The sequence below is a fragment of the Puma concolor genome, chromosome C1, assembly GCF_028749965.1.
Source record: "Puma concolor isolate L17-30 chromosome C1, mPumCon1.1.hap2, whole genome shotgun sequence".
Taxonomy (NCBI): Eukaryota; Metazoa; Chordata; class Mammalia; order Carnivora; family Felidae; genus Puma; species Puma concolor.
In genome coordinates this window covers 173,642,138-173,653,868 of record NC_141674.1, presented here as the reverse complement: position 1 = coordinate 173,653,868, position 11,731 = coordinate 173,642,138, and the positions used below count along the sequence as shown (strand labels likewise).

General features: G+C 33.3%; 1 long non-coding RNA gene across 1 annotated transcript in view; it reads right to left on the bottom strand.

Moving 5' to 3' along the window:
* Positions 1-212: 212 nt before the first annotated feature.
* LOC147578582 (uncharacterized) overlaps positions 213-11,731 on the bottom strand; it is a 36,270-nt gene continuing 24,751 nt past the window's right edge. The window contains exon 3 of the long non-coding RNA XR_015254313.1: positions 213-464. This is a non-coding gene — a long non-coding RNA (uncharacterized LOC147578582). The remainder of the gene's footprint in view (positions 465-11,731) is intronic.

Below are 11,731 nucleotides of genomic sequence, written 5' to 3'. Positions count from 1 at the left end.
AAAAGTGATCACATTTCAGAACTCAATCCTAAGGCTTTGCTTAGGACCACAAATGATATCATTTTATGTATGGTTTCCCGCCAAACAGAGCCTGAGACAAAAAGGTAAGTGCTGGTAGTTATGCAATAAAATATCATAGAAATATTGAGAGAATAGTATATAGATTTGAATTTGGATAGAATTGATATAGAAAGGGAAAAAAATCAGCAGAGTAAATTGTCAATCATGTTATAATATTTAGGAGGTAGTAAGGAACAAACCCCTCAGAATAAGTATGCCAAATGAATAACGGAGCTGCCAGATTATGCACCAGCTTCTGCCACTCATTGGTTGGGCTGATGGGGAAGCATTTCTATGTCCCCAGTGTCTGGCTTATAATTCACATAGGTAGTGCATTTTTCTTTGACAAGACAAAGGTCTTATGAGAAGAGGCACAGGTGCTGACAATAGGTAGACAAGCAGGCCTGCAATATTCAAAATAAAATAAAACACAGTAAATAATTAGTAGATATGGATAGAGCACCAATATCTGTCCCATTTACCTTAAATACTAATGGTGTATATTCAACATAATCTGTCAACTGTTGATTACTTGGAAAGGCAAAATGTACATTTACAGTGATCATTAAGAAAGCACAGTAACAATTTTGAGAGAGTCATTGGGAACCATTACTTATAGTAGATGAGGCAGCACCATAAGTAATGATGTATGCAGCGTCAGCATTGAATAAATTCTAAAAGGAACTAGAGGGGCAGGAACAGCTACATTATCATTTCAAAACAAATATCCATATGAATATGGGTGAGGAAAGACTTTTTTAAAAATTTAAAAAATGAATATAAACAATTGAATTAGCATCTGGATGATTCTCATTCAACTGGTCCATCACCACATTAGTATTATTTTTTAAATCTTTCTTGTCTCAGGTTCATAAAGGCATGTTTTTGTCTACAAAAATGTAAAGTATGTAATTGATGTAAAATAGATTTTTATACAGGATGTAAAGTAGAAATTATTTTTATTTTTAATATAACTATATTTCCTAGCACCATATAGGATCAATTCTAGGGTGTCCCGAGGAAAATATTTTTGCATGGCTCCTGTTTGTCTGAACAATTCTTACAAGAATGTATTACAAGATTTATGCATCCATGTGAAGTAGAATGTTTTTTTGATGAAGATTTAGAATAATGGATAAAGATATTTAAGTATTTGCTTATTGTCCTGTCTTGCCTGTGAAGATTCTTTGTAACATGTAGGAACTATCTTTTACTGTTTAGATACAGGGAACAACTCTTCATATTCTTTATTGTTAAATGTGTGTGTGTGCCATCATGAACAAAGGGTACCAATGCAGTTATTATTTATAACATCATGGTAATTGAGAACTTTTGAAAATGTAATATAGATCTTGACTTTTCAGTTTCTTTCAGCATTTTTTCATTCTGATGCTGATTATATCCTTACCCAAGGTGCTGCATCCCCCATCATGAATACTAGTTTCCAATTATTCTCTTCAAAGTTGTTACAGTTTTCTTAGTGATGACCACAAATGGACATATTACCAAAAGTATGCAGGGAAATGTTAATGAAAATTTCTTTTCTGGCCATGTCAAATTTACCATTCAGAATTGTATAGTATTGCTGCAGAACAACACATCTCCTAAACATTTTTTCTCTTGAATACTTTGGGCCATAATTACTCTATTTCTAGAATGTGATCTCTTTCAGTGATGATCAATCACACTGCACCTTCCATACACCATCAAGGAGCATAGGTAAGTCCTGTGAGCAGAGTACAAAAAGTGATCTCCTTCAGGAAGGAGTGTCCATCCTCCTCTGACCAGGCTTAACACTGATTAGAGAGAAAACAATGTTATCATACCTATCAAAGTTAAGAGTCACTGTATGTGGGAAGGCTGGGAACAGGTGTGAACTTGGTGAAAGTATCTTTCTGTGGCTGAGGCCATCTCTGAAAGGAGGTGACAGCAAGGCTATCTGCAGGCAGAACTCCCATCAGCTGGTTATTCAGGGAGTGTTTCATTCATGCAGAGGAAATATGGTCTATATATCACAATATCCTCCACAGGCATTTTTTCTAAATCAATTTCCAACTATTGGTTATAGATATATGGTAAAGAAATTGGATTTTTAATTTTGATTATATATTCAGCACATCCACTAAACTTTCTTGTTAAATCAAATAAATGTGGAAACTTTGATCCAATAACTATGAATTATTTATTTTATGTTGAACCAACTTTAAATTCTTTAAAAAATATTCAACATATTCATAATATATTTATTTTTGTGCATATAAAACTTTATTTTGCTGGTTCTATGTTCATGGTTATCTAAAAATTTTTCCATATTATGGTTACATTCGTTTCTTAAATTATTTAGAATATTTCCTATTTTATGTTCTCTGAAAATATACTATGAAATACTATGATTATCGATCTTTGAATATTTGTAGGAACCAACAAAACAGAAAATGCTATTTTATTTGGTTTATTTGTGGCAACATTTGTACTGGCTTAATTTTTTTTTAGTGATTCTACAGAAGTTCAAGTTTTCTATCATTGTCTAAGAAATTTTCTACTTTACCTAAGCTAATACATGTAATGCCACACAGTCCTGGTAGTTTGGGCTTGTTTTTGGTTTTTTAACTTTGAAATCTCTTCTGCATGCTTAATAATGTCTTTTTTCATGGTGAATGGGCACCAAGCAATCAGAAGCGATAATGGTTATCAAACACTAGTACAGATATACTAGTGAATATTTGATTAAGTGATTCTCACTGTAATATGACTACATTAATTTCCATTTCCCTCTATTTTTTGTTCTATTACTGACTAACCGCTTAGGTTTTGGCTCATGTAAATTTAACCTCTCTTGTTTGTAGTAATAGCTTTTTGTTTTTTCTTAGTTGACAGTTGTGCCTGAAAAGTTACCTTGAATAATTCCTTATTAGTCAGATTATTTTACAGCTTAAGCATTACATCGCAAAGTGATGCTACCAAATTAAAATTATCCTTAAAAAAAAAGGCAGAAGTTATGACTAACACTGTATTGTTTGTTTTCCAGCCCCAGAAATTCTATTTCTAATGTGCAACACCAATCATAATTAAATGATGGTCTTTCCTAGTTTTCACATTTTTTAAATTGGTGAAATTTTTTTGGTGCCAAATAAAGATCTAACAGGTGCTTAGATATATGAAACACATATTATATATTCAGTGGATTGAAAACCAAAAATTAAAACTTCTATGAAGTATGAAGTACTGGTCTAAAGTCTTTATGGCAATATCTACTTGTGTGTATGGTTGTCTGGGATTCTAATACCTAAAGATGGGATTATATATCTGCTATACAAACTAATTATGCTTTCATTACACCCAGCATATGAAACCAGAATATGTATATAATCCTTGTATGTGATGGTATAAACATCCACAATAATTTACATCATAGTAATAATTGTGAAGCAGCATAAGATAGTCTATAATAAAAATACTATTGGGGCGCCTGGGTGGCGCAGTCGGTTAAGCGTCCGACTTCAGCCAGGTCACGATCTCACGGTCCGTGAGTTCCAGCCCCGCGTCGGGCTCTGGGCTGTTGAAAAAAAAAAAAAAAAATACTATTGTGTGAAGTCTTTGTGTTATAATGTTTCATTATAATCTAGTTTTTAGAAAATTGCTGGTCTGTGGTTCATGTTTGTAGTAACTTCATAAAAATAAAAAGATTCTTTACAAACCATTCCTGATCTGCTAGGGAAGATGTTTTTACCATAATTTTTCAAAAACTTGTAACTGTAGCTGAAGCTCTTTTAAGTTAAAGAGAGATAAGACCAAGTAGCAGATACAGTTTGTCTGAGTACCTGGTTCAGAGTATGGGGTGGTTTAAGTTTGGACATAAAAACAAATAAGTAAACAAAGATATATATTAAACTTCCACAAATCAAGTTATTAGACATTTACTAAGAAATTGGATATGGTTTCATTTCACTGTACTCTATAAATGTTTTATTTCTTTGAAAAAAGTTTTTGTTGTTGTTGCACTTGTGGGATTTTTTTCTTTTAAGTTTTCTCTCACACATCATCTTTTATTTGATCTAATTTGTGAAACAGTTTAAATAAGTCAGCACACTTCTTAATCCTCTCAAGATGACAAATAACTGAGATGCTTAGTAAATGATGAGTTTCTTGAAAAGCGTTAAGTTAAAATGATTTAGATTATCTAATTCTAAGCTATGGCTTAATACAGCTATATGAAAATGATTGTCAAAAGGCTGAATCTTCTGAAGCACCAATACTTGGAAACAACTATATAAATCCATTAGAGTTACAACTCTAAAATGTAGAAAAATAGCATAGAAAATTTACTGAAATAATTTTTATTCAAACAGCAAATATAAACAACTGTGGATTAAAAATTAGTGCCCAACAAACATATAACGCAAAATTATTATTCCAAATTATTTTAAAGTAAATATCATCAATGATAACTCAAATGAAATACACAGATTAGTTTAAATATATATTAAAAATGAATTTCATACGCCATATTGAATATAAAAGCACTTTTTGATTATTTATACATGACTGATTTTTAAAAGTTCTAACACTATGGGGGAAATACAAAGGCATTTTTACAACGTTTATTTATTTTTGGGACACAGAGAGACAGAGCATGAACGGGGGAGGGGCAGAGAGAGAGGGAGACACAGAATCGGAAACAGGCTCCAGGCTCTGAGCCATCAGCCCAGAGCCTGACGCGGGGCTCGAACTCACGGACCGCGAGATCGTGACCTGGCTGAAGTCGGACGCTTAACCGACTGCGCCACCCAGGCGCCCCACAAAGGCATTTTTAAAAAGCACCTAGCGTCAGGGGTGCCTGGGTGGCTCAGTAGGTTGGGCATCTGACTCTTGATTTCCGTTCAAGTCATGATCCCAGGTTTGTGCAATTGAGCCCCACGTCAGGCTTCATGTTGAGTGTGGAGCCTACTTAAGATTCTCAATCTTTCTCTTCTCTCTCTCTCTCTCTCTCTCTCTCTTCCTCTTCTCCCTCCCTCCCTCCCTCTGTCCCTCTACCCTGCTCATGATCTGTCTCTTAAAAATGAAAAAATTAAAAAAAAGTTTAATAAATAAAAAGAAACTAGAATAAAAAAATAAAGTTCTATGCAACATGCTATAAGAAAAACTATATTTAAAACATTCTAAAATTAAGCCTAGGTAATTATAAAATAAGAAATTGGTAGAGCTGATATTAAATATAGACTTTGAGGAGAATAAGTTCCAAGTTCTTTTTTTTTTCAAGCTCCAAGCTCTTACATAGCTGGTTGTAGTGATATCCCTCACTTATGACTAAAAATAATGTTAATAGTAATTAAAATGACATTGAAACTCAAACTATTGGACCAAGATTTGGAATTGTCTTACCACTGTAGTTGTACAATACAATTAATTACTTGTAAGCATGAAAGAAATCTGAAATGTTGTGACTCATGCTATCTAGAAACAAATATAAATTAACATTGAGATTCGCAATAAAAGCAATAGTTGCTTTCATATCTACAACAAAAATGCTATGTTGTGAAAAGAAAAATAGTTTATTTTTCTCAAATTTAAAAAGAAAATTTAAAGATAGAGGTATTATTAAAATATTAGCTATACAAATATTATAATACTTATGAATGAAAATTGGGTAATAATTTTACATATGATAAAAAATGCAATAACAAAAGTTTAGAATTAGGCTTTTCTACCAATTTGAGGACTATTTCCTTCTAAAAACCAAGTCTAGTTTATCCTGAAGTACAAATAACAGGTTCTAATGACATCTAGTCAGCATGTGATCAAGTAAATACATGATTGGCTTTTAAACAGCATTCAATTCTTCTCTTTCATCTTTCTCTACTCCTCATAATTGCCTCTGCTCTAATTCATTGCCAGTGAAGATCAAAGGCAAAGCCTCTCCATTTTAAAATAATAAGTGAAGCCATAACCTTGATTAATTTGACTCAAGCCCATGGGTTGAACCAATTTTTTAAAAAGTAGAAATCTTGGGGCGCCTGGGTGGCGCAGTCGGTTAAGCGTCCGACTTCAGCCAGGTCACGATCTCGCGGTCCGTGAGTTCGAGCCCCGCGTCGGGCTCTGGGCTGATGGCTCAGAGCCTGGAGCCTGTTTCCGATTCTGTGTCTCCCTCTCTCTCTGCCCCTCCCCCATTCATGCTCTGTCTCTCTCTGTCCCAAAAATAAAAAATAAAAAAAAAAAAAAAAAAAAAAAAACGTTGAAAAAAAGTAGAAATCTTGAATTTGTCACGAAGTCAGCATATATGAATAAGTTGACTTTCTTAGGTCTCTTCCTTCTATGTATCCAGGATAAAAAGAGTTTGGGTCAGGCTAGTCAACTCCCCTCTTTAAATTCTGTGTCATTGAGGAGGCCACTGGTGTGTGCCTACTGCCTGCACGTGAAGATTCAGGCTGACATCTAAGCTATCCATTTGGAGGCATTAAAACGACCTTGCTCACTCATTCTTCCTTTAGCTCTCTCTGATTCCATTGCTTCTTTACTAATGGATATGCTTTCATTTCACTGAATTAAAAGTTTCCAGTCTCACATTTGGACTCACAAACCTATAAACTGAAATTTATAATACTTTTATTTTTAGGAGATTTATACTGATTCAGTTAGCTAATTTAAGTAAGTTTTGTTTGTTTTGTTTTTTGTTTTGTTTTGTTTTGTTTTTCAAATGGCCCAGAGTAGTTAATAGACTTATGGAATTGAATTATAAGACCAAGAACATGAGTAATAAAGTATTCTGTGGTTTGTTTTCCATTGTACCCTATACTTATATTTTAAGACAGAAAAAAGGAGGGGTGGATGACTGAAATCATATTAGGAATGTATCTTGAATTTCTGTTAATATTTGCAAATAACTGCATAAACATTTTACTAGAACACAATGTCATAATATTTCATAGAAAAAAGTGATATAGTGATTTGGTGAAACAGGTATTACTACTTTGCCACTCTTTAGTTTACCATTAATTTTCAGATACTTATTGAGCATTTACTCCATTTCAGGTATTATAGTAAGACAAGTAATATAAGACCAGTACTGTTCTTACAGATCACAGTTACAAAGGTGAGATAATAATAAGGGGTGCTCAGGTGGCTCAGTTGGTTAAGCATCTGACTCTTGGTCTCCGATCAAGTCATGATCTTGTGGTTTCATGAGTTTGAGCCCCATGTCGGGCTCTGCGCTGACAGCACAGAACCTGATTGGGATCCTTTCCCCCTTTCTCTCTCCTCCTTCCCCACTCACACTGTCTCAGTCTCTCTCAAAATAAATAAACTTTAAAAAAAGGTAGTAATAAGTAAAATACACTATGGTAAATGTTTACACTTATCTCTATTATCAGTACTTCATGTTCATAGTGAAGACTCAGGACCCTGACAAATCACAAAGAAAATTCTCCAGTTTAGAAAGATCATATAATCTTTAACATAATTTTAATATTCAGATTATTTTATATAAAGTGATGATTTAAATGTCTATTCCATACAAAGAAGTTATAATTACTCTCTATTATCCAGAGTGTCACCATTAATTGGGTTTGGAGGTTAATGAGATTCAACTAAAGAAAAGAAGAGACAGGGAAAAAATATTGAAGGAGAGGCTGTGACCAAGGACTGAACATAAGGGGAAAAGAGAATGCTTTTTCATGCAGTAACTAAAACTTTAGCTGAACTTTTCAGTAAATTTTTTTTATTGAGCAAGACATTATTTTAAATGATTTGTTTTCTTTTTTCATTTACTGATATATAATCTTCTAAATTTGAAATTAAGATTGTTTCATTACAACTATTAATATATTACTTAAAATAAAACACCGTATTTAACACAATGAAACACTTTTTAGGATGTTTAACTTGAAACAAAGACTTTTCATTTTTTTCTTTCTCTCTTTCTCAGCATTCATAATGGGGACAAAAGATCCTACCTCTTATACTTTAAAAAATTCTTTCAAGGTATGACATATAGTGCTTATAACCACATGCCTGATATAAACAGTCCAGAGATCCTCCATAGTCTGTGAATCCCAAGCAGTAGAAAAGTGATTTAAAAAGTCAGATTAGGCCAAGGGATATTGAATAGTGAGTGGAACTGAAACAGACTTTCTTGGTCTCATTCTCCCTGTATCTAAGATGAAGAACTTAAATAGCATGTTTTCTAAAGAATACATTGGTAGATTTCTCCTCACTGTAAGGTAGAAAGGCTATGATTTCTATTTTGCCCTTTTTCCTATCACATCTGTTTGATATAGATTAGTGAATCTCAATTGTTGATAACTGCATCATATAATTCAGACTGCAAATTTGCCCATCTTCTTAGCACAATTTTTTGATTCCTAATTCTACATACAGTGTGAATCCAAGAACAGGACAGAAAAACACATAGTCATCTAAGCAGAAAAACTTTAGTGAAAATAATTATTCATATGAGATTGTATTAATGGAATATTGGCTAAAATATAAACTGAAGAATGACTTAGGGATTGTGGGAGAAATTGAGAAGAGAAGAATCCTCCAAGGATTCCCATCCAAGGATTGGATTCACATTAGAGAAAATAGGGTTTGAGCCCCTGGATATCACATGAGTTCACTGGATTGTCCTTGGCCAGTGATGCTTTATACACAAAGGGTCAAGACTGATAGTTCAGGAATCAACTGTTGTGAGATCAAGGAAATGTGATTGGAAACCAGTGGAGGAGAGACAAGGCTGTTTGCTGTCAAACTTGATGGAAAATCACAGGAGGTGTGATGTGTTCATGAATTCAGTGGAGACCTGTCATTGGATGCAAGTTGGAGCATTCACAAAATGTGCCAGCTGCTCGTGGGGTACACATGAACTCACATCTGGTAATGTGCACAAGGGGAGATGCTTAACAGGAATTGCCACCAACACCACCAACTGGCTGAGGGAGAGAGACATGCTGAGACACACCAGTCTTCACACTCCACTGTGGATTGCAAAGTAAAACAAAGGAGGGGGCTACGATGTCCCTAATTTCCACATATTAATGTTATCAATGGCAAACATTACTTTAATCAGTTTTCCATTATTTCATTAAATTGACTTCCTTAGGAGGGAATTTAGGATTCTATCAGAACATTAAAGGCTGTTGTACTGAACAATATATATAATTTATCCAGATCATTATGTCTTCAGCACATTATCAAATCTCTAGTGTTAGCTGAGGTTGGACAAGAATTTTAAAGTGCTCCTGTTGACCTATTGATCAGTTAAGCATATAGGTGTATGTGTATGCTTTCATTAAAGTATTATAGATGCTAGCTTTATATATACACTTCATAAATACCCTCTTTTACAAGCCAATTCAACTTTACTGCAAAATGTATTTATCTAATTTTCCTTCAACCGAGTGTTAGAAGAAAAATTGTTGCAGAGGTGTAACAGTGTAATTTGGGAGCATATATTTCCAATTGATAAGTTGCAGATTTATAATTATTATAGGCAGGTTTATAGGTGAAAATATAAGCTAAACCAAATAACAAGCAAATAAAATAGCATTTTCATGTAAAACCCAAACAACTATATCTGAACACAAAAACTGATAGGCTCCCGGACAGCTGAAAACAAATGGACATACATCCCTATTTTAGTTTTTGTGTTTACTGTACCAGATGTGCTAGATTACTTAAAGATATTCAAGATGAATAATAATGACAAAGTCAAGAAAGAAATTCCATTTTCTCTACCTCAGGTAAAGTTAATTTAAAAAGACTTTGTAAGAGGGCGCCTGGGTGGCTCAGTTGTTTAAGCATCCAGCTTTGGCTCAAGTCATGACAGCACAGGTCGTGAGTTTGACACCCACATGAGGCTCTCTGCTATCAGCATAGGGCCTAACTCAGATCCTCTGTCCCTCTCTCTTTCTGCCCCTCCCCTGCTCTCTCTCTCTCAAAAATAAACAAACATTTAAAAAAGATTTTTTAAAGTCTTTGTAAAGAAATTCACAAAAATAAATGATATACTATCATTAAATCTTCCTCTACATTTGATAATTACCAATATAAGATATTCTGTAATATATTAAGAAAGGATTTTATACATATATATAAATTTCCCTCCCCAAAACTACTCATAACAAAGATGTTTTTAAAGCCTATAATTATTATTATTTCATTTTGGAAATTAAAAACAGTAGAGCATTACTATTTTTAAATTCTAAGAAGTAAAACTATAATCTTATTCTGCCCTATATTTTAATCTATCTCTATGTATATCTGATATGTGTATATTTATCAGTGTGTTTTCAAAGCAAGATAAATTATTTCATCTAGGAACATAAATAACTTTTTTGCTTCCATGGTTGGGCTCAGAGTTTATTCTAAATTAGAATTTTTTTTTATCCTAGGATTTAGTATGCTGTATGTTTCCCTTCACAGCAAAAACTTTAAGAGGAATAACTGATACAATTAATAGTATTAAAAACTTAAATTGGCAGTATATGAGAGTAAAATAAAGATGGCACGACAATTGCAATTTTATGAAGTTCTTTAGAAAAGCCTAAAGGGGGTCAAAAAATGTGATTACTGTCTACAAGAACTAGGCATTATGGAAGATATGCTTTTGTGTAGAAACAAGAAAAATAATGTGAACAATTGATTTTCCTGACTGATTTGTTTAGTGATGTATATATCATCTTTTGAATGCTGAAGTACTGAAGAAAGAGAGAAAGGTAGGTGAAATGTGGGATCTTTTAAAATAAGGAAAACATTGGGCTAATCAATGAGAATTCATCTCTAAATCCTTGTTGCAAAAATTTTAGCTCACCAGGAATCATTAATAAATGCTATTACTTATAATTGATATAAAATAGAAATGGGTTTATAAAATTAAAATACAAAATATTCAATCAAAGAAAATGTATTTGTTAATACTCTTGATGCAATATTTATGCATGTTAAAAGATTTAGAGATGTCTGACTTTTGCTTCCTCAGTGTGCATATCTGAGACATTTAAATGAGGTGGTTTATGTTGACTAATGAATAATTTCTTATTGCCACAGGGTACCAAAATTGATTTTCCCCACATAATTTCATTCTCCCTTTGCTCACCATCCCCATCATCCCCAACCACCCATTTTTGTACTGGGAATCAGTTTGTAATATGTAAATGAGATTTAATATTACTCTGAGTATCTGCTAAAAACAGCCAATATTGGAGTTTATAGTTATAAGCAAGGGCATTAGAGTCTGAAATTTAAGGATGTAGTTATATGTTCGAACAAGAACAGGAAAGAATTCTCAGGGACTAATAGAATGATTTACTTAAAGGCAGGCATCTTTGACCTTGAGGAAAACTATAACTTGCTCAGACAATAAATATTTAAGTGGCTTTGGAAAGGAAAAACACCCGGTAAAATCTCTCATAATGCATTAGCAAATCAAGTCACCCTTAGCCAATGTAATGTATTGGGTCTAAGAGCAGACAAGTTACCCAATGTATCTAATTATACAGAGCTTATACCCTCTGACCTCTTGTCAGTCCACCCTCACTTTGCCTGTAATGGACATAATGATGAATATTCTAAATCACAAATTGTGTCATTACCAATCCATTTCAACTTCTTTATAAGTAAAAAAATAACTTAAAAAATACTGCTTACTCTTGCAACTACTGACTCATTTGGTAAGAGC